The following is a 21,945-nucleotide window of genomic DNA, read 5'->3' on the forward strand; positions in this document are numbered from 1 at the left end:
TGCTTATGGAAGGCTTCCTAGAAGAACTGATAGCTGAGGTAGAATTTGAAAGCAGGGATGGAAATGATGTCATGAAGAGGCAGACAAGCAAGATTTTTGAACCTGTCTAAAACTGAATTTGCCAGACATCATTCTTATAATAGCAATACCGGATTAAAATCCTTCAGTGCCTTCTCATCATTTACAAAGTAAAGTTAAAACCCTCAGCTTAGGACTCAAAGTCTGTCATATCCTGGTCTCAAATTAATTTTCTTTCTTTTTTTTTTTTTTCTTAAATTTTCATTTGATTTCTCATATTTCCTCTGATGAACTTGATTGGTCCCAAAACATAAGTACACATTTAAGACTTCATCATTTATCATTTATTTCCTACTGTTCTCTTTGCTTGGATTATCCTCCTTCTTCCCACATTTTCTTTTTCAGCATCTCTTACGCATCATTCAAAGCCCGGTGAAATATTATTTTACCTTTGTAAATTAAATTTTCCATCCAGTGGGTTTTCGTAGACCTTTTGACATGACTTTGATATGTTCTTAACATATCATTCTCACAAAAGGCGGTGTTGTATAGATGCTTAAAGCAGTGGCTCTGGCACAGACCCACCTGGAGTCAGGATTCTGATTCTTCTGTTTATTACCTGTGTGATCTTGTACAAGTTAATGATAGTACCTCTGTCATAGTGTTGTCATAAGGGTTGCACATATTTATTTCTTAGAACAGTAGCTCACTTGTATTAAGTGTTCAGTTTCTTAGTTGTCACTTTTTTATTATACATCATCCAGCACTTTCAGGCTACAGGCCCCTTGGGGCAAAAGCTATGTTGTTCACCTTTGTGCTGACTGCAAAATAAATGAAAAAAAAAAAGATACTGTTAGGTTGAGATGAAAGAGGTGTTAAAGCATTACAGTTCAGACTTTAGTTACTTGGTGGGATGGTATTTCCTATTTTGCATCAGAGCCATTTATTCATTCACCAGATATTTGTGGAGTACCTACTCTGTCCCAGGCACAATGCTAGGGATGGAACTAGGGATGAGCTGGTGAGCAAAGAAACAAGGCTCATGCTGTTGTGAACTTCACACAAAGAGTGGTGATTAAGAAAGATGTTAACCAGATAGCCATGCAAATAGACATAATTCAAACTACCTCTCGTGCTTTGAAGGAGTGGCATGTGGTATTTTGTGTTTGTGGTGTGTGTGTGTGTGTGTGTGTGTGTGTGTGTGTGTGCGTGCGCGCATGCGCACTTATGGGGATGAGGTTGCTTTGGTTTGAGAGGTTATGAATGGCATCCTTGAGGAAGTGATAGATGTTTTGTGATGAGATAGATGAGTAAATATTACCCTGGTGGTAGGGAGAACCTGGTGAGCATGAGGGAAAGATGCTGGTATGACTGGGACAGAGAGAGCAGGGGAGAACATGATAGGAGATGGGGCAGTAAAAGTAGGTCTTTGTAGAGTAGGAGTATATTTTATATTGTAAGAATAATGGGAGATCATTTTAAGTACTGTATGTTATCAGTTTTGCACTTAGGAAAAAAAATTCTCTGTATGCAATGTAGAGAGCAGATGGATAGGCCTGGAAAGGATATAAATTGATGTCTTAGGAAGATGATGAGATTTTTCTACTAGTTTGATGATGGTTAGGTAAGGTTAGAAAGATGACCAGATTTGGATAGATTTAAAAAAAACAGGAAGTATCACATTGGACACACGGAAGTTCTTTCCTAGAGCTTATATCCAGGGAAAGCCTTAAAACATACAAAGTAGACAGCTGCCCAGCATTTTTACTTAAATTTTGTACTTTATTGGTTTTTTAAAATTTAAACTCAAGTTATTTAACATACAGTGTAGTATTAATTTCAGGGTAGAATTTAGTGATTCATCAGTTGCATATAATACCCAGTGCCCATTATGTCAAGTGCCATCCTTGATGCCTATCACGCAATTACCCCAACCCCCACCTACCTACCTTCCAGCAACCCTCAGTTTGTTTCCTATAGTTAAGAGTCTCTTATGGTTTGTCATCCTCTCTGTTTTTATCTTATTTTATTCTTTCTTCCCTTCTCCTATGTTCATTAGTTTTGTTTCTTAAATTCCACATATGAGTGGAATCATGTGGTATTTGTCTTTCTCTGACTGACTTATTTCGCTTAGCATAACACCCTCTAGTTCCATCCATGTCTTTGCAAATGGCAAGATTTCATTTTTTGATGGCTGAATAATATTCCATTGTATATACCATATCTTCTTTATCCATTCATCCATCGATGGGCATTTGGGATCTTTCCATAATTTGGCCGTTGTGGACATTGCTGCTATGAATATTGGGGTGCATGTGCACTCTTTGAAACACTATGTTTGTATGCTTTGGATAAATACCTAGTGGTGCAATTGCTGGGTCACAGGGTAGCTCTATTTTTAACTTCTTGAGGAACCTTCATATTGTTTTCCAGAGTGGCTGCACCAGTTTGCATTCCCACTGTCTCCACTGTTAATATGTTTTTTGCTTACTTATTTACTTTTATGTTTTACTTAAGTATTTACTCAAATTTTACTTAAAATCCCATCATTACATTTTTCTTAGAAGAATGAAATGAATCATTTCTTCTTAGAATTCCATTGGGAGAATAACATGAAGCTTCTGTTTTTAAGACATATGCGCCACTGGAGAGGCAGAACATGAAACTGCTGTAGTTTTAGTTTAAGACCTCGATTTCTAAGATTTTTCGGAGTTTGTGGTGGATGGGGTATGAGAAGGCACTGTAGAAGTGAGGGGTTATGGAGCATTTTTTGGCAAGGTCAAGGCAAGTGGGCTTAGAAGAGGGTAGTATGGGATCTAAAAGGAACAGGAGTGAAGAGAAAGATGAAGAAGGGATATCTATGATATATATGAAGGGATACATATGTTTGTGTATATATATAAAGGATGTATGTGATGTTAGGGTATGTTTATATATATGTTTATATATATATAAATAAATATGATGAGAGGATTATATACCTAAAAAAGTGATGGAAATACATCTTACCTTTTTCATAATTTTTTTCTAGAGCAGTAATAGATTAGGTAGTTTAAATTTGCAAACTTCTGTTTCTTTCATACTCCTTGAAAAATATTGAATTGTACCACTAGATTATATATGTAGTGACCAAAACTTAATCTAGTTCTTTCCTGAGTGGGAGGACTTAACTTGGTACATTTTAAAGGAATATTCTTTTCTCCATTAATTTACTCATGTAGGTACTAATTGATGTGTGAAATGGTATCCTATTATTACAGGGAAGTGACATGAACTTTCATCACCTTCTGTCATGTGCAATTGTACTTGTTTTGATAGAGGCTAGGAATGATAGAATAAAATTGTTAAAACTAATGATGCAAAATTGATCGTTACTGTAAAAAACTTAAAGGTGGAAGTCATTTCATGAAGCGTGAATATTGTTACAAATCATGACAAAAATGGGTTTTTTTAACCACCATTCCATTTTTCTAGCCAAGACTCTTGGATACTAAGCAATACTAGAAGGTGCCTATTAAAGTTTAAACGTGTGTGGTTATATACGTGAACTGAAAATAGCCCTCTTTTGATGTGAAATCTTAGAAGATACTTTATTGCAAGGGTTAAAGTTTATACTATGTGGAGAAAAAATATTTTTCTATTACCTCAGAAGGAAATCCTATGGGTCATACATACCTTTGTGTTCTTAAAAAAATGCTTGGTAATTTCTGCTGATGGATAAATTTGAATGTACTTATTTTTTTTTTCTCAGTGATAGAGATGACATTTAAATGTAAGTGATAAAAATGACATTTAATTACTTGTGACTTTAAATGTAAAACACTGCCATTCATAAATCTCCAGACTGCGTGGTAGACAGATAAATTTTAACATCAGTTCTCATTTTAAGAATTATTGGCCATAGTAAATCTAGATGAGACTATTTAAAATATCTATATAAAGAGATTCTTGGATGTGGGAAATCTTATTTTTTATAGCCAGATGATTATTATTGGAATCAGTGGGGGTTGCATACATGCAAAGATAATATTGTGATTGAGATAGTATACTTGTCTGAAGGGAAATCTCATTGAGGCTAAACTAGTTAAATGAAAGTCTGTGGTTTACTATTTCTAAGAAATACATTGAATGAAATTTTTACTACTCCTGTTTTAATTTCTATTCGTGATTTTTCAGGAAAAGAAAATTTGGAGAATGAACTTTACTTTCCCTGTCATTTGAATTAGTTGTCAATGTATTGACCCCTGTGTTTATATATCGTATCCAGGAAGTCCTTAACTGAATTGTGAGGTAGATAAAACTTGACTTTTGTCTCCTTCTTCTCCATAACTATTTACCCAAAGCTCTTCTGTTCCTAAACTCAGCTATTCTTTATCTCAGTCTCATAAACTTCAATTCTCAATTACCTGATAAGAAATTAAATGCAGTGGGATAAGAAAATAACACATCGCTAAGTGTGAATTATTATCAGTGTTCCTGTACTAGGGTTAATTGTTTAATTCTTGGAGGTTCTGTATAAAATAAATAAAGAAAACAAACAAGGAAAAGAAAAGCTGGCCATGAATGGGCCATGGTGATTGATCCAATTCTATGAACTTAAGTCTCTCTAACAATAGTTCCCATTTTTAGATGATAAAGATATTATACTTTCCAGAGTTATTTGCATTTTCACTGAGAACTGAATTTACTCCCAAGTAAACCCAATTTAAACCCAATTTCAGATTGTTCTCTTATTTCTCGTTCTAGAGCTTTTGACTCCCCTGCATCTTATATCTGTCCACATTCTTTTTTAGAAGTTTATCCCTCCATGTTTCTGCAACTATGTGTTTGTATGTGGGTAGTTGGGGAAAGGACCTGCCCATCAGTTCAGGTCATCACATTGCCACAGATGTCTGAAAGTAATGTCCATAGTGCAAATTCAGAGAAATAATAAACTTTGAGCAGAGTGATGGGTGTGGCATTCTTTGTGGCATCACACCACTTTCGTACCCCAACTGCTCCTAAAGTGTAAATATTAAAAAAAAAATTACACTCATTTGAAAATGTTATTAGTGTGTTTGGGAGCCTTTGGAATTATATCCTGTAAAAAGAGTAGAAGCAATTTCTCCAAGTAGTACATTCAGAGTGTTGCATTAATTTTTATCATAGAAGCTTTAGAAGCATTGCTTTCTTGGACCTTTTAAAAGTAGTCTTCTTTTGGAAGATTCAACTTAAACTGAAATCAGATCTATCACAAAATCACGTTGATTTCCCTTGAGAAAGAGCTCTTAAATTCGTTGACTTCTGCCATTTTCACTGCCACTGCTGTGGCTCATTCATGTCATTTCCTCCACAGACAGCCTCCACACTGGCCGATTTGGTCTGGGTGCTTACACTTCTGCTCTTCTCCCCAAGCTCACTGCGTGTTGCTTTTACAACAGGAACCTATTATGGGTGCCAAAGTCCAAACCTCAGGAACCTTTGTAATGGCCTCTTTTTTTCCTGTACTCTTAGGTTCCAGAAGCTTCTCTTATTGGAGATTTATGTTGTATATCCTTGATTAAAAAATAATAAATTGCAACTGATTTCCATGTAAAGACAGATGACACTTTAAAATAACAGTTTGGTCTTCATACTATACACTATAATTAGACCAAAAATAACTTTAATTATACTAGCTAGATACATTTTTAAAATAGGTCTCAGCTGGTATACAAGAATAATCCATAATTGAGACCTTAAAAATTATGTCATGTGTACTGCACCCTAGGAAAAAACAAAATAAAAAATTATATTTAGATTGTACAGAGAAAGGTGTTATTTCTCTAGGCAAAAGCAGTTAGTATGAATTTGATTTTTTCCCCCACTCATTTACTTACATTCTGAAATTTGCCACACTTCTGACTTTTTAATATTAATATCCAAATCAACTGACCATCCATGCAATAAGTTGCTTCACAGAGAAGGGCTCTATAATGATACTATTGTGTGATATGTATAACAGCTATTTTTCTGTAGTGTGGGTGAAAGAGATAACTTTTTTTCCTAATGACCAACCAATTCTATGGAATGGATGGTCCAAAATAAGCAGTTTTTCTGTATTGATTTGTTTTCTGTCGAATATAATAGAAAAAAGGAAGGAAATTTTGCAATAAGAACTTCGTTTTATAAACCTTGTAATGCCTCTATCCTATATCAAGTGGATCTTTTCTTCACACTCTCTTCATCTTTTTAACACTGATCAACTCGATTGACTATCTCAGGTAAATTTACTGGAAGAATAATTTTCTCTCTCATTCTCTCTCTCTCTCTCTCTCTCTCTCTCACACACACACACACACACACACACACATGCAGAGAGAGGGAGAAGGAGGAAGGGAAGGACAGTGGGATGGGGGGGAGAGAGAGGCAGAGAAAGATAGAAATAAAGAAAAAAGAAGGAAAGAAAGACTATGGAGATAAAACAAAGGTCGATGTGGATTACCATTCAATTTCAAGCTTTCTTCTGTAACAAAATTTCATTTTAGCTGTTAATTCAGTGGATAGTTGCTGGCATCATCTATACTTTGATAGTCAGGTCTTGCATACAGAAGTTTGTGGTTTACATCAGTTCCTCTAAAACATTTCTAGGTGATTTCAGTATCTTCTGTTACCTCAGTTTATCAATTCCTTGCCCCTTTCTCACTTGATACTCATCTGGTAAAATCCCACACTTGGTACAACACATTCCTGCTTACTATGTGCCTGTACGTCTGGAGCTGAGCATGCCTAGAAAATGCATGCTATATTCAAATTCACTCCAATTTCCTGATCACTAAGCTGCTGTCTTGTTAGTGCTTCCTGGCAGTCCTATTACATTTACCTAATCCATTTGCTCTCCCACTCTCCTAGATGACTTTTTTCATACCTTCTTCCATCTGTTCAACACCCCCCATCCTCACTTTCAGCTGATGACCCTTCTTCCCATCTTACTGAGGAAAATAGAAACAATCAAAACAAATTATAAAAGCTACCACCACTGCAACAATCCATCTGTATTTGTACCCATATATTTAGACTTTTCTCCTGTTTTTTCAGTGAACCACTGTGCTTCAACTAAAAGCTCATCTTTCCACTGATATGCTTGATCCCATCCTCTTTTGCCAACTCATGGACATTGCTCCAGGCTCCCTCTATACTTTCAACATAAACTTTTCTTTCACTATTAGGTCATTCCCATCAGTGGAAAAATATACTGTATTTTTTTCATTTTATAAATCCCTATTTTGAGTCCATATTTCATTTTTTTAAAGGGTTTTTTTTTTTTAAAGACTTATTCACTTATTTGAAATGAGAGAGAGAGCAGGGGGAGGGGGAGAGGGAGAGGGAGAGAAGCAGACTCCCCATTGAGTGTGGAGCCCAACATGGGGCTCAATCCCACCCTGAGATCATGACCTGAGCCGTAATCTAGAGCTGGACTTTCAACTGACTGAGCCACCCAGGTGCTCCTCATTTTTGATGTCATGTCATTTCACTCTTCCCCTTTACAGCAAAACTACTTGAGACAGTTATAGTTTCTGCATCCAAGTCCTTTCATTATTTCTCACCTTAGAAAAAATTATATTCAAATGTATTGATCAGCACCACATAGTACACAAGATCAGTTGTATTTTTTTTATGATTTGTTGAATGAGTGAGTTTTATCTAATGTTTTTTTAAAAAAATATTTTATTCATTTATTTGACAGAGAGATAGCAAGAGAGGGAAGACAAGCAGGGGGAGTGGGAGAGGAAGAAGCAGGCTTCCAGCAGAGGAGCCTGATGTGGGGCTTGATCCCAGAATGCCGGGATCACGCCCTGAGCCAAAGGCAGACGCTTAACGACTGAGCCACCCAGGCGCGCCCCTATCTAATGTTTTTAATATATTAAAAACCTTGTTTTCTATCATCTTAAAAACATGGTTACTAAAGAAAGTCTCCCTTTACTAAATTCACAATGAAAAGATACTGAAATGTGACATGTCACTTTCTTAAAAATTTGAGACATTTTGTAGTTACCTTTGAGACAAGGAGAATTACCATTTTATCTTGGAGTTGACTATATTTTACTAGTAAGAGAAGTAATTTCTTAGCAATGCTGTCTGGTATGGTCTTGATGTAGGATTCTATGACTAGAAATACATACCATTGCCTTTACTATCATAACATTGCAGTGGATTTCTTGAATCATTCTAATCAAGCTTCCTTCCATCCCTTCCTCTTTCCTGAATCGGCTTTTGTTCAGGTCTCCATTGAGCTCTTTGTTGTTGTTGTTGTTTTTTGTTTTTTTCCCCAGTGGCCAATCTGTAGTTTTGGGCTGCTGGAGACAATCACTTTATTCTTCTTGAAGCAACATCTTTACTTGGTTTCTAAGACTGTTAAAGGAAACCTCATTCCCTCTGGTTTCTGCTCTACCATATTGGTCATTCTGTTCAGTCTCACTGACTGGTTCAAGTTCAATATCTTCAATAATATTTGTTAGTATTATGATCTGTATTTTCACATCTTCTCTTTGGAGGAAAGAGGTCAAGTAAGTTGTTTTAGATGAATCTAACTTCTTGTAATACTCAAGTATCAACTGGTTTCATGTAGAGCTTAAGTGTAATGATGAAAACCAAATGCTGACTATCCATGTGGTAAAATCTAAAACAAAATAAAAATTAATTTTCATTTTTATTCCTGAAAACATGCAATAAAATGTCATTTTAACATAGTCCAGTTGTTTCACGTTTTCAGATATTTGAAAAGTCTCATAATGTCTCCAGATAGATCACCACACATTGCATACATTTATTGGCATTTTGATGGCTTGGTATAGAATGTTGGTCGTGCAGTAACCACCATATGTATTATTCAGAGATTAAACTTTATAATAAATTATCAGGATTTGAAAGTTTTGAAGCAATATGTGTATTTGGGAAACATTTTAGAGTCTTCCTGTCTACTCTATTTCCTTATTTAAGAAGGAGTAAAAAAATATAAAGTATATAAGAAGATCTTCAGAAAATTTTTAAACTGGGTTTGTAATGGTTTTTGGTCACTTTGGCTATCTGAAAATGTGTGGTGTTATCATTTCTTGATAATGTTGGGTATAGGAAATGTCATTTCACTCTTTCATTCTAATGAATGTAATAATTATATAGTTATATAATACATATGAAAAATTAACTCGAGCAATTATTTTAAAAAGTATTATATGCAGGTTATGTCCATTTAAGGAGTTATTTCAGGCTCAACAATCTTTTATTAAAAATGTGAATAAATAACTGTGTTTGTATAAAGTTGGTTGACCAGCCCATAGATATTACACGAAATGACTTGTAGTTTGATAGTATTTTTTTCTTTTTTTTTTTCCCTTTGCTTGTTTTGTTTCTTAAATTCCACAAATGAGTGAGATCATATGGTACTTGTCTTTCTCTGAGTGACTTATTTTGCTTACCATTTTACTTTGTATTTCTATCTATGTTATTGCAAATGGCAAGATTTCATTCTTTTTTATGATTAATAATATTCTATTGTATATATATACACCACATCTTCTTTACCCATTCAACCGTTGATGGATACTTGGGCTGCTTTCATAGTTTGGCTATTGTAAATAATGCTGCAATAAACATAGGGGTACATGTATCCCTTTGAATTAGTGTTTTTGTAATTTTGGAGTAAATAACCAGTAGCGTGATTACTGGATCATAGGGTAGTTCTACTTTTAACTTTTGGAGGAACCTCCATTCTGTTTTTCCAGAGTGGCTGCCCCAGTTTGCATTCCCACCAACAGTGCAAGACAATTCCATTTTCTCCACATCCTCTCCAACACTTGTTTCTTTTGCTTTGGATTATACCGACAGGTATAAGGTGATATCTCATTTTGGTTTTGATTTCCATTTCCCTGATGATGAGTGATGTTGAATATCTTTTCATCTATCTGCTGTCCATCTATATGTCTTCTTTGGAGAAATGTCTGTTCATGTCTTCTGCCTGTTTTTAAATTGCATTATTTGTTTTCTGGGTGTTGAATGGTATCCGTCCTTTTTATATTTTGGGTACTAACCCTTTATCAGATTTGTCATTTGCAAATATTTTCTCCTGTTCAGTAGTATTGTTGATTGTTAGCTGTGCAGAAGCTTTTTATTTTGATGTAGTCCCAATAGTTTAATTTTGTTTTAATTTCCCTTGCCTCAGGAGACATATCTAGAAAAATGCTGCTATAACTGATGTCAGAGAAATTACTGCCTCTGCTCTCTTCAAGGATTTTTATGATTTCAGGCCTCACATTTAGGTCTTTAATTCATTTTGAATTTACTTTCATGTATGGTAAAATAAAATGGTCTATCTAGTTTTATTCTTTTATATGTAGCTGTTTGGTTTTCCCCAACACCATTTGTTGAAGAAACTATCTTTTTCCCATTGTATATTCATTCCTCCCTTGTCCAAGATTAATTGGCCATATAATTGTGGGTTTAGTTTTGGGTTTTCTATTCCATTGCATTGATCTCTGTGTCTGTTTTTGTGCTAGTATCATAATGTTTTGATTACTATTGCTTTGTAGTATAACTTGAAGTCTAGAATTGTGATAACTCATTTTTTTTTTTTTTTGGTCAAGATTACTTCAGCTATTTGAGGTCTTTTGTGGTTCCATATAAATGTTAGGATTGTTTCTTCTAGTCCTGTGAAAAATACTGTTGCATTTTGATAGGGATTCCATTAAAATTGCAGATTGCTTTGGGTGGTATAGACATTTTAACGATATTTGTTCTTCCAACCCATGAATGTGGAATATCTTTCCAGTTCTTTATGTCATCTTCAATTTCTCTCATCAGTGTTTCATAGTTTGCAGAGTATAGGCCTTTCACCTCTTTGGTTAAGTTTATTCCTAGAGGTGTTTTTTTATTTTTATTTTTTTGGTGTAGTTATAAATGGGATTGTTTTCTTAATTTCATTTTCTGCTGCTTCATCATCAGTGTACCGGAATGCAACGGATTTCTGTACATTGATTTTTGTATGCTGCAACTGTACTGAATTCATTTAACAGGTAGTTGATTGCTAGAGTCTTTAGGGTTTTCTGTATGTAGTTATCATGTCATCTGCAAATACTTCCTTACCAATTTGGATGCCTTTTATTTCTTCATGTTTTCTAATTACTATGGCTAGGACTTCCAGTGCTATGTTGAATAGAAGGAGTGAGAGCCACATTCTTATCTTGTTCCTAACCTTAGGGGAAAAGCTCTCAATTTGTTAGCACTGAGTATGATGTTGGCTGTGGATTTTTCATATAAGGCTTTTATTATGTTGAGAAACGTTCCCCTAGACGTAGTTTGTAGAGGGTATTTATCATGAATGGATGTTGTAGTTTGTTGAATGCTTTTTCTGCATCTGTTGAAATGATCATATGGTTTTTATCCTTTCTCTTATGGATGTAATGTATCACATTGATTGTTTTGTGACTATTCGACCACCCTTGCATCCTGGGAATAAATCCCACTTGATAGTGGTGTATGGCTTTTTTAAATTTATTATTGGATTCAGTTTGCTAATATTTTGTTGAGGATTTTTACATCTATATTCATGAGAGATAATGGTCTGTGGTACTTTTTGAGGTGTCTTTATTTGGTTTTGGTATCAGGGTGCTGCTGGCCTCAGAATGAATTTGGAAGTTTTCCTTCCTTTTGAATATTTTGGAATAGTTCAAGAAGAATAGGTATTAACTCTTCTTTAAAGGTTTGGTAGAATTTGCCTGTGAGGCCATCTGGTTCTGGTTTTTGGGAGTTTTTTGGGAGTTTTTGTTTGTTTGTTTTTTGATTACTCATTCATTTTTATTGCTGGTCATTAGTCTATTCAGATTTTCTATTTATTCCTGCTGTAGTTTTGTTAGGTTATATGTTTCTAGGAATTTATACATTTTTCTAGGTTGTCCAATTTATTGGCATATAGGTTTTCAAAATATTCTGTTACAGTTGTTTGTATTTCTGTGGTGTTGGTTGTTATTTCTCCTCTTTCATTCATGATTTTGTTTATTTGTCTTCAAGGTCATTAATTTATTCCTCTGCTTCATCTAGTCTGCTATTTTTTCCATCAAGTGTATTTTTAATTTCATTTATTTTGTTCTTGATCTCTGATTGTGTGTGTGTGTGTGTGTGTGTGTGTGTGTGTGTGTTTTATCTCTGTTTTAAGGTTCTCACTGATGTTCTCCACTCTTTTCTCAAGTCTAGTGAGTATGATCATTACTTTAAATTCTCTATCAGGCATATTACTTATATATGTTTCACTTAGGTCTCTTGCTGTCGTTTGGTCCTGTTCTTTCATTTGGGACATATTTCTCTGTCTCCTCATTTTTGTTCAGCTCTTTATTTATGTGTGTTAAGAAAGTCAGCTACTTCTTTTGCTCTTAATGGTAATAGCTTATGAAGAAGAGGTCCTGTAGTGCCTTGCAGTGAAGTGTCCCCTCTTCTCTAGGTCTTGGCCCTTTAGGGAATGTCTCATGTGTGTGCTCTGCTGTTGAGTCCTGGCCTCTTTTTTCTTTAGTCCGGTTGTCTGCAGAGGCTCTCTTTGCCTATTGTGGGTAGTATTTGGTCCCTAGCAGGGATGGGACACATTTTTAACAAAGTGTGTGTTGGTCTGCTTGTAAAATGAGACCTGCTACCTGGAATTGGAGGGAGGAACTGCAGCTGAGGTCCTGCAAAGTGCACAGATCTAGAGATGTGGTGTTGGCAGGGTTTGCTCAGGTCTTCTGGGGGAGAGTCCCATAGTTCTGGGACTAAGTCAAGCATGACTGGGAGAGGTAGATCCCCAAAAGCACATGAGGCAGGGGAGCTTGGTGTAAGTAAGTTAAGTAAAGAGTATTGGTGCCTTGCTGGTTCCCACAGGTGGCTTTTGTTTATGTTGGGGGGCAGGGGAGGGAAATAGCACCTGATAGCTCCTTTGTTCCTGGTAGGGTCTCCTTGTGATCCCTTTCTCTCCAGGCCAACTTTAGATGAGCAAATTGCTCTTCCTCTCCTCTGTCCCCTGTGTTTTTCAAACTTCTAGGTCTACGCTGTATCTGCATGGGCTGTTTGTTATGCTGTCTCTTTAGGGGCAGGTACTCTGTTTCCTAGTGCCCTCTAGACTCTGCCAGAACTGAGCTCCCTGATTTTTAAAATTCCAGGCTTTAAGTACTGCTGGTTGTAAGAACACATGAAATTCAGTCCCCTTCACTTTCAAAGGAAAATGTTATGGGGATTAATCCTCCCTGTTCTTGGGCTCCCCAGTGTGAAAGTCCGTTTTTCACCCTTCTCTCTGCCATTGACTCCCTCCCCACCACAGATGGCCATGGACCATTTCACTCCCAAACTGCATTTTTGTCCCTCCTACCTTCTTCACTGTGGCCTCCTCTCTGCCTTTAGTTGTAGAGTTTGTTCGCCAGTCTTCAGATCATTTAAGGGGTTATTTACACTGATGTGAGTGCTATCTACTTATATCCGTGCAACAAGGCAAGTTTAGGGTCCTCTTACTCTGTAATCTTCCCAACTATCAGATTTCTTTTGCTCTTAGTTGATAGTATTTTAAAGTATAATCTACTTTTTCACTGATATTTTTTTTGGTAGCTCTTGGTTCATCCACTATTCAGTATGCCAGAGAGTCTTTGTTCATTTCTCCAGAGAAGGAATTACTCAAAAAAATGTGAATAAAGTGAAAAGCAAGAGAATGTTTTGTTTCAGGAGGGTGTAGTGATGGGGATGGGGAAAAAGTCAAAGGAGAAGTTATAAGCCTTTTGACCTAGTCTGGAAGATCCCTCAGAAAGGGGCCATGTTCCTTGCCTACCTCCTTCTACTAGTTGAGCCCCAGATAAAGAGCAGTAAAGACTTCAGAAAGGATTTTGAGTTCCTAGAGCCGAGGAGACCTGGAGCTTACCCCTGTGGAAGGGCCCAGGACCTGGGGAGGAGGGACTAGTCTCTAGAGTTGAAAGGGCTACCTAACAGCTCTGAGCAGATTGGCCTGAGGCTGACTTATAACTCTCCCATGGACCATGTTGTTCTGCAATGATGAAAAATTCTCAGGAACCCAGTGGAGTTATGAAACTAGCAGAGAGAGTTGCTGGATAGGACCTCAGAGATGAGAATTATTAGCTTTGACAGAATTGTAACCTCAATAGACTATCTTCCAAGGACCAGAACACAGAAGAGGTAAGATTCAGAGGACGTGAGCATGAATGAATAACATCAAGGAGTATTCCCATCCCTGTTTATTAATACTGCATAAGACTCTTGGCACTTAGACTCAATCCTAAGCAAAAATAGCTGGAGTTTGAATGAGTTTAGAAATTGTTATAAAAAATAAAGTTTTTTTCCCCCACAACTGAATTTCTGGATGGAACTTCATACCTGTTTCACACATTTCTTTTTTTCAAACACATTGAAAATTTTAACTAATATTTATCCTTGACTCAGTAGACAACCATAATCGTATGATAGCAGGTGATACTTACTTACTTAGGTACTTTCTAAGGGCCACTTGGCTGGCATATGGAGCACTTTGTAAGGCCTGATTGGCAAAAACCATTTTTTCAGGGACTCTAGAATTGGGATTTCCTTGACCTTGGGGGCATTTGAGATCTACATAAGAGAAGAATCTAGATACCCTTCATCACATATATGAAAGCACCATGAATAAATAAGTTCCTATCTGTTGTCTCTAAGAGTAAGTAGATAAAAGCCACACACAAAGGCTTTTAGATCCAAAGCCACACATTTTCAGGCTTTTAGATCCAACACTGAGTAATTCCCAAGTTCATGGTAAATTGTTTCCTTCCCTCATTGTTTATAGGTTTACTCTGGAACACAGCTCTCTAGACACTAGAACAGGCCAAGTGACAGGTTGCCAACAGTGAAATATGGGACATAGTTGGGAATAATTTTTAGATAGAGAACCATAAACTTCTAGAGCTAGAGGTCAACTCCAGAAGTTTAGCCTTTCTTGAATGTAAATCTGAAGATAACTTCCTGACCCCAGATGTTTCCATGCTGATCTTGGTGACTAATGAAAGGAATGAGGGAAGAAGATGTTTAAACCACAGGATATAGTGTGGTTGGACATAGCTGCCTAAATATGGCTGATGTAAATTAAATATTAAACATATTTGACTATGTACTTTAAATATGGGAAATTATATAATTTTAGTTTTAAATATCTTATCACAATAATAGCATGACATTCTGTATTGTATTAGCTTATAGCATGCTAAAATACATTGTTAAATCTTGAATTTAGATGAAAGCATTTTAGAACAAACGAGTAGAGAAGGCAGAATTGAATGTATTTATTGACAAGAGTACTCTGAATACAGAAGAAATAAAGTTTTAAGATGAATTTGCTTTTACATGAAGTAGGGATTTTACTTAAAAGGAAATGATAGCTGAAAAAAATACCAAAGTTTTCTGTTATCTTCACATGTGAATGTGGCTTGTAGTCAAAAACAGATTGTTACATACACTCACAGTTTTCCTGCATTATGTCTGCATTCTTGACCTCTGAGTGTGAATATTGGAACTCTATACTGTGCTCTTGTAAAGTTGCCTATTTCTGAAGTTGCCGTCACTAGCAACAGAATTTATCAGGTCATAAATAATTTAAAGAACATTATTCATTATAACATTATTCATTAGGGATATATAATTATTATTACTTCACATAGAATTGACTGTTACAGATGTTAGTATTAACTAATCAGCAACAGAAAATCACCATACATTTTGAAGATTAAACACTTTGTTCCATTGAGATGAGTGATGAGGCATTTAAATTGTCTAGAAAACACCATGAATTTATCACAAAACTGATTTCCTAATCATCCCCTGCCCTGCTTCCGGAAATTGCTTTTAAACACACAGATTGGAGCTTATAACTCATCTCTTTCACAACCCCGCTGATTCCTCATTGTTCACAGATTCTTGACCATCAGGGCCTGCTTCATGGGTGAGTGAACTATGCAGTTGCTCAGAGCCTCACATTTAGAGGGGCCCCATTCTTGGTTTAGTGAAATGTCATCATTTTGAAATGATTAATAATTTTGAACAAAGTGTCTCACATTTTCATTTTCTGTTGGGCCCCACAAATTATGTGGAAAGCCTTCTTCAGCTGTCCCAGACAGAATTTATTCTTTCTTCCTCTTTGTTCTTACACTTTTTTGGTACCTGTCTGAATCATGAGACCAAATTACACTGTAATTTGATTATCATCTACTTGCTTTCCCAGACAGTTGCAGTGGACGCTGTTGGTACTCACTCAGATCTTGTTTACCAGCCAATTTGCCAATCTCCTAGTTGCTATGTGGGCTTGCTGCTAATGGCCCACCACTGGCCTCCAGAGAATTGTGCATTTATAGAGGTACAAAATGTTGATCTGTGCCTTAAGGCAGACTCTGTGATGTCATTTGTCCTGCAGAGCTCCTTGTGGTCTGCCTTCAATCAAACTAACATAGACTATCACTGAGCCCACATCCTTGCCTTGCTTCATTTTCTGACCTGTTCTCCTGTCTCCTCACTATTTTTGTCTTTTAAACATTCTCTTAATAGTACATAGTTACCAAAATCCCTGTGCCAGACTCTGCTTCTAGGTACTCCTGTCTAAGCCAATCATGAATTAAGACAGGGACCATGTAGTTCTTATCTCTGTATCTCTACCACCCAGCACAGTTCTTGGCACACTGTAGGTGGCCTATAATGTTTGAATAAAAGACTTACTAGGATTGTTCATTTGAGTGGTAAAGTTCTTTCAATGTGGTTTTGTTCAAGATGTAATTGTGGTGGGTGTAAATTTTGCTTCATTTCTTTTTCTTCATAGATAATCAGTTTCTGTAGCTACCTAGAGTGGTCGTTCCAGTCAGGACCTATATTTCAGACCATCTTGGTTTCCTTTTCAAACTTCTAAAAAAGTTTATTTGTCTGAGTGCCTTTTAACTCATTCTTTCTTTGGAAAGGTTGTGAATTTGTAGAATATTAGAATGAGAGGAGCCTTAGAGAATATTCAGAAAGGAACTGATAAAAGAAAAAATATTGGAGGCTCAGGAAGCAAGAAGAAAAGAAACAATGTAAAGATAAGAAGTATGGTTACATATCATATAATGGATTATCCCTTTACTCATGAGTTTTACCAATCATGTTTTAATGACTGCAACAAAGTTATAGCACTGTCTGATACATAAGACAATGGTATTTAAAAGTGAGGAAGGTAAGGGACTTAAATTGAAGTGAGGTGTCACACTTAACTAGGAGTGGTAAAATGTTGATACCAGCAGATTATTATAATCACATATATATATATGTATATATACATATATATATATACATATAATGTAATACTCAGAGCAACACTACAAAAACTATACAAAAAGATATACTCAAAACCACTACAAATCAAGGGAGTACTAAAAATTCAAGTAAAAAAATCCAACATCTTTTTATGATTAAAAACTCTTAACAAGAATGGTATACATTTAGCAAAACATGTTAAGGATCTGTATGCTGGAAATTTTGAAAAACTGATGAAAGAAAGAAGATCCAAATAAATGGAGACACAACTGGGCTCGTAGGTTGAGAGGCTCAACATAATAAAGATGTCAAAATCCCATCGAGGTTTGTTGTAGATAAAGACAAGCTTATTCTAAAATTTATATGCAAGACAAGCTAGAATAGCTAAAACAATCTTGACAAGGAATAAAGTGGGAGGAATCATTCTATCTACTATTAAAGTTTACTGTGTAGATACAGTAATCAAGATAGTTTGCTATTGGTAGAGGAGCACATTGATCAGGAGAGGATAGGGAACGAAGAAAAAGACTCACACGTATATGGTCAATATGATTTCTGATGAAGATGCAAAAAAAAAATTCAGTGAAGGAAGGTGAGTTTTTCAAAAATTAGGGCTGTTGCAATTGCATTATATCCATAGGCTAAATAAACAAACAAATAAAAAGAAAAAAAGAAAAAGAAAATAATCTTGACCTAAAACTCACATCTTTTTTTTATTATGTTAGTCACCATCTTATACAAAAATTAACTCAAAATTGATAATAGAATAGAATGTATAATAAAAGTATAAAACTTTTAGAAAAAAAGAAATATTTAGGATCTAAGGCTATTCAGAAGTTCTAAATATGACACAAAAAGCATGATCCATAAAAAGGAAACTGGATACTTCGGACTTCATCACAATAAAAAACTTTTGCTATGTAAAACCCCATGTAAAAAAACTACTGGTTGGGAGCAAATGTTTGTAAGCTGCTTTTCTGAGAAAACACTGTTATGTATAGTATATAAGGAACTCTCAAAACTCAACAGTAAAAAAATAGTCTAAACAGAAAATGGTCAAACAACATGGAGAGACATTTCAATGAAGAGAGTATACAGATGGCAAGTAAGCACATGGAAAGATGTTCAACATTATTAGCAATCAAATAAATGCAAATTAAAATCTCCATTAGTTATTAGTACACATCTATCAAAATAGTAAAAATAAAAAAACCAAAACCAACCAAACAAAAAAACCCCAAAAAACAAGCTGACTACACCAAATGCTGGTGAAGATGTGGAGAAATTGGACCACTCATACACTACTGGGGGGGATGTAATATTGTATAGCCACTCTGGAAAAGAGGTTGGCAGTTTCTTATAAAACTGAGCATGTAGTTGTGATACAGTCCAATAACTGAGACATTTATCCCAGAGGAATGAAAACCTATGGTCACGTAAATTCCTATGCACTAATGTTCATAGCAGCTTTCTTTGTAATAGCCCCAAACTGCAATTAGCCCAGATATCTTTCAACAGAGAAATGGTTAAACAGACTGTACTACATATTTATATACTGAATAGTACTACTCTGCAACAGAACAGAAAAGACCTATCGATTCATACAACAAGTTGTGTGAATCTCCAGGGAAGAACTGGAGTGAAAACAGCTGAGTGAAAAATAACCAATCACCAAGAGTTAACATTCTTTGATTCCGTTTATAGAGCATTTTTGAAATGACAAAATTTTAGAAATGGAGACTGGATTAGTGAATATTGGAGGTTAGGGACAAGGGAAGAGCTGGGGGCAGGAGGTTGATGGTGTGGTTATAAAGGGATACAGGAGGGATTCTTACGGTGATGGAACTATTCAGTATCTTGAGTAGGTGATGCATATAGGAAGCTACCTGCGCTAAAACTGTATGGAACTAAATACACATACATGTACATACATACAGATAACACAGATGCACACAAGTACAAGTACAACTGGGGAGAGCTGAATGATATTGGTGTGTCGTATCAATGTTAATATTTGGATTGTGATATTATACTGTAGTTATCCACAATACTACCATTGGGGGGAACTGGAAGAAATGCACATGGGATCTTTCTGTATTATTTCTCTTAACTGCATGTAAATCAACAATTTTCTCAAAATTGATAAAAAAATTGTCTTGGTAATATGCCAGAAGAAATTCAAACAGGAATGCTTTAATTGTAAATTTAAATATTTTTTGTTCAAAGTCTTATTTGACATAAAGGGCAGTATTTATTACCTATAGAATTTATTTTTCACTTGGGAACTGGATGTTGACACTTCATTATGTATTTCTTGATGTACATTCAGTTATGAGACATAAAATATATTGGACATTTTATAATTATAAAATTCCTTGATGAAATGGAGCTATTGTTACTTTGTGTTGTGTGTGTGTGTGTGTGTGTGTGTGTGTGTCCAGTTGTGTTTCCCCTCCTGATCAATTCTGACACTGAATGTCATACAATTTAATTTAATTCTTGCACTAACTGGAATTTGAGTCATACTTTTCAAGTTTAAGGCCTCAGTTCCACAAGACTTCTATTTCAGACACCAGTTGCAGAGAGGGTGCCCAGGTTACACATACTTTTGCCCAGTTGAGTACAAATTCAAGGGTTCCTATGACCAGCTTCAGGTTCAAGAATTCATTAGAACAATTCACAGAACTCAGGAAAGTACTTAATTACCACCCGTTTATTATAAAGAATACAACTCAGGAACAGCCACATGGAAGACACACAGGGCAAGGTATGTTGAGGGTGTATGGTGTGTACAGAGCTACCATGCCCTTTTAGAGCACACTAGCCTTCCAGTGACTCAGTGTTCACCAACTCAGAAGCTTGTTCAACTATGTCAGTTGGGAGTTTTTATGAAGGTTCTCTGCAGGCATGATTATTTAAATCATTGGCCATTGGTGATAAAACTACCTCCAGCCCCTCTTCCCTCCCTAGTGGTCTGGAGGTGAGAAAGGTCTAACCCTCTAAATAGGTGCTTGGTTCCTCTGGCAACCAGCCCCCACCTGAAGCTATCTAGGGGCCCCCAAAAGTCAGATCATTAACATAAACTCAGATGTGTTTGAAAGTGGCTGTTAGGTATAAAAGAAGACACTCCTATCAGCCCTATTACTTAGGAAGTTACGAGGTTTTAGATGCTCCTTGCCAGGAACCAGAGACAAAGACCAAGTATCTTGCTATTATACCACAGTGTGTGTGTTCAGTTCTTTTTAACTTAATGGTGTTACCAAGATTTTTTTTTTTAATTTTTAGATGTATAGCACCATAACAAAAAAGAAAAAAACTTGCAATATTAAAATAATATCAATATATTCTAAGTAGAAAGATTATTCAAGATAGTGTAAGTGTGATTACATAACACAAGCTGCATTAATCAAGGCTTGCAAAATATATAACGCTCCAACTATTTATTCTTTGTAATGTATATAATGTTTGATTCAAACTCCACATGAGTTTAATCATTGGCTGTTTGACTCCTGTCCTGTTTAGTGCTGCTTTAGAAAAAGAAGCATTCAGCACTGTCCTCTGTTGGATAATGGATAACTTTCCAAACTTCTGGCTCCTTTTTAGCCAGCTAGTGGAGATGAATTTGATACTTCTTTGAGAGGACCCTATTCAGATCTAATAGGAATTTTTAATGTGTCCCACATATATTAATTCTTTGGCTTAATCTTTAATATATGTATTTGTTGGAGAAGCACTATAATGTGGTGGTTATGCTCAGGGATACTTGAATTGGACTGAGTTCAAGTCCCACTTCACTTATCTGTTTTTCACCTGGGGCAGTCTCTTCAATCTCTTTGTGTCTTTTCTTATCCATAGTAAAAGTATCTACCTACTTCATGGATGAACTCGGTATAGATGAAAAGATTAGAACTGGGGACACATAGGAAGCATTATGTTGATGTTGGCGATTGTTACTGTTGATGTGAAAAATAAGAGGTTGCCCATAGCATCTAATAATTTATGTTTGCATGCATTACAACTGTAATCAGTGCTGTTGTGTACATGAAATTTCCTGAATATATAAAATGATTATATTAAATTTGGCTAATCATTTCTTTGAGGGAATGAAATCATGGTTTAATGTAATTGTAATATAGTATTCAAAAGTACTTGTTCATGGGGCTCCTGGGTGGCTCAGTTGGTTGGAGGTCTGCCTCTGGCTCAGGTCATGATCTCAGGGTCCTGAGATAGAGTCCTGTATCGGGCTCCCTCCTCAGCGGGGAGCCAGCTTCTCCCTCTGCCTCTACCCTCCACTTGTGCTCTCTCCCTCTCTTTCTCTCTCTCTAATAGATATATTTTAAAAAAATCTTTAAACAAAGTATTTGTCCATTATTTTCCACTAAAATAAATACTACTGATACTTTAATGTTCATTTTTTGTCAGTAGTTACTAACAATAAAGGTCGTGGTTGTGGATGTGATGAAATTGTTTATTGTACAGCACTTAAGGTGCGCTTCTTTCCCTTGGATGTTATTTAAAAGCAGAATCTTCAAACAAACCATGTGGCATTTATAAAGCCACTGACCCTCAAGCACATCACATGACCTAAAGGTTGACTAAAGGGAATCTTTATATATCTTGATGGTTTGTTCAATCACTACTGTCAAACCA

At 35.9% G+C, this 21,945-nt stretch overlaps 1 protein-coding gene across 1 annotated transcript in view; it reads left to right on the plus strand.

Annotated features, from left to right (window-relative positions):
* The window catches only part of CFAP299 (cilia and flagella associated protein 299), a 576,041-nt gene that overhangs the window by 161,528 nt on the left and 392,568 nt on the right, over positions 1 to 21,945 (plus strand). The gene's annotated exons all lie outside the window — the stretch shown is intronic.

This window comes from Ursus arctos, unplaced genomic scaffold (genome assembly GCF_023065955.2).
Source record: "Ursus arctos isolate Adak ecotype North America unplaced genomic scaffold, UrsArc2.0 scaffold_9, whole genome shotgun sequence".
Taxonomy (NCBI): Eukaryota; Metazoa; Chordata; class Mammalia; order Carnivora; family Ursidae; genus Ursus; species Ursus arctos.